This window comes from Alligator sinensis, unplaced genomic scaffold (genome assembly GCF_000455745.1).
Source record: "Alligator sinensis unplaced genomic scaffold, ASM45574v1 scaffold859_1, whole genome shotgun sequence".
Taxonomy (NCBI): Eukaryota; Metazoa; Chordata; order Crocodylia; family Alligatoridae; genus Alligator; species Alligator sinensis.
The window spans coordinates 100178-102805 of NW_005842656.1; positions in this window are offsets into that span (position 1 = coordinate 100178).

Below are 2628 nucleotides of genomic sequence, written 5' to 3' on the forward strand. Positions count from 1 at the left end.
GCCCGCCACACGTGTGCGGGGGGCGGCGCGCGGGGCGCGCGGGCGGCTGCAGCAGGTGAGAGCCGCGCCCGGGCGCCCTCACCTCCGCGCCTGCCGGCTCGCTGCTCCTGCCCGCAGCTGCACGGATGCGGGGACAGGGCTTGCCTCCTTCCTTTGCTTTCATTGAAGCCAGAGTTGGCCAGAGCCGCCTCAGTGCCTCCCTTGGGGCTTTGATGGAGCCTTGTCAGAGCGGGCACCCGCCCCCAATGATCTAGGCGTAGCTCTGCTGTCCTGTGGGGGCTTTGCTGGTGGCTACCTGGGGCCAGGAGGGAATTTTTTCCCCTCCTGCTGTTACTTGTCAGGGGTTTTTAGGCCTTCTCTTGCAGCCCTGGCTGGGGCTGGGCTGTGCCAGTGCTCCTGCTGGCACCGACCCCGCAGGGTCCTGGCTGGAGGGTCTTGCCCCTGCGCTCATGGTCAGATCAGTGACCATCTCTGGGGTCAGGAAGGAATTTTACCCCGTGGTCAGATTGGCGTGGACTCTGGGGGGTTTGCTGTCCTCTGTAGCTGGGGGCATGACCTCTTCTTGGGATCTTTCAAGCATATTTTGACACTCCCTGCAGTAGCAGGACACTTGGCCACCGTGTCCCCACTGCTTTCCCTGTGGCAGGGCCGGGGTCAGCGTGAGTGATGCCTGGGGCCGTGTCGTGTGGCTCTGAGGTTGGACACGGGGTTTGTCTGGGCTGGTTTGGACGGGGTTGCCCCTGCCTCAGGCAGAGGTTGGACTAGACGTGACCCTCGCAGGTCCCACCTCTCTGTGACTCCACAATTATTTTTGTTTTTATCTCTGTGATGCTGTTTCTGAGAAACCCAGCTTCCACTCCGTTGCTCCTGCTCAGGAGGATGTGAGGCACATGGTGGTGGGGGATACAGCTTGCCAGTTTATACCTACAGCATTCAGATAACTCAAGTTCTGTCCTTCCTTCAGCCTTGGACTGCGCACTGCCTTAGTTTCCCCAATGCCTGGCTGAGAGAAAATACAGATGAGAACAAGCGGGGTGAATCTTGCATCAGATGAGGCTGAGTGATCTGGGACTTCCTGGCATGCCCATCACAGGTGTACGGGGTGAGGCTGGCAGTAGAAATGGCTGGGTGGGGTCTGCTCCTCAGTGGTCTCTTTCTTATCAGGCCGGTAGTTTAGAAGAATTGGTGGAGATACGCCCTTGGGACAGCCTTTGCCTGTTACAGAGGCTGCGAGTGCTGTTCATGCCTGGCTTTGGTTGTAGTGGAGCAGTGAGCTGTCTCTGGAGCTACCCTTTCATCCCATTTGGAAATTACGGCTGGTGCAGACCGGGGCTCCCTGCTCAGGGGCATGAACTGCAGGGAGCATATTGCTCCCATCCTCTCAAGGCAGCCGGGGCTTCCTGGTTCATTCCAGGTGCACTTCAAAGCAGCAGCTATGATCTTTAAAACACTGCGTCCTTCAAGTTTTGGTGCGAAAGTGCCTGCCTCCCCGCAGCATGCGGTTGAGGTTAGCAGAGGAGCTGCTGGTAACGGTGCTTGGCATGAACAGAGGAGTGTTGTCAGCGGGGGCCCTCACCTGTGTAGTGTGCCTTGTCTGCCAGTGTCTCCTCAGGGCTCGGAGACCTGGCTCATCTCCTTTCTCCGACTTTTCTTCCTATGGGGGAAGGGGGTCATTTTATTAAATGACATGGTCTTTCAGTGACTTTAGGAGACCAATGCAGCTCTTGGCATCTGAAGCACATCACTGCATCTCAGCTGGGCCCTGGGGAGACGGGGTCATTTTGAGAATCACAGAAAATGAGGGTTGAAGGGACCTCAGGAGGTCACATCTAGTCCAACCCCCTGCTCAGTGCAGGACCAGCCCCAGCTACAGCATCCCAGACAAGGCTTTGTCTGCCCAGGTCTTAAATACCTCCAAGGATAGAGAGTCCACAGCCTCTCTCAGTCACCTGTTGCAGTCCCTTACTACCCTTCTGGTGGGAGGTTTTTTCCCTAATATCCACCCTCAACTTCCCTTGCTGCAACTTGTGCCCATTGCTCCTTGTCCTGTCATCTAAGACCAGCCCAGCCCCATCCTCTTTGCAGCCCCCCGGCAGGGAGGTGAAGGCTGCTGTTCAATCCCCCTCGGTCTTCTCTTCTGCAGACTAAACAAGCCCACTTCCCTCAGCCTCTCCTCACCAGTCCTGTCCCCCAGCCCACAACCATTGTTGTTGCCATCCACTGGACTCTCTCCAACGTGTCCCCATCCTTTCCATAGGAAAGGACTCCAGATGTGGCCCCCCCCAGTGCTGAATAGAGGACAATAATCAATCACTGCCCTTCATCTGCTGGCCCCGCTCCTACCGATGCAGCCCAGGATGCCGGTCGCCTTCCTGGCACCAAGGACACACTGCTGGCTCCTGTTCAGCTTCTTGTCCCCTGTCCCCCCAGGTCCTTTTCTGCAGAGCTGCTGCCCAGCCCGTCACCCCCAGCCTGCACCGGTGCAGGGGATCGCTCCCTCCTCAGTGCAGCACTTTGCACTTGTCCTTGCTGAACCTCATGAGATTTCTTTTGGCCCAATCCTCCAGTGTGTCTCAGTCACTCTGAATCCTAGCCCTGCCCTCCAGCGTATCTACTACATCCCCCAGC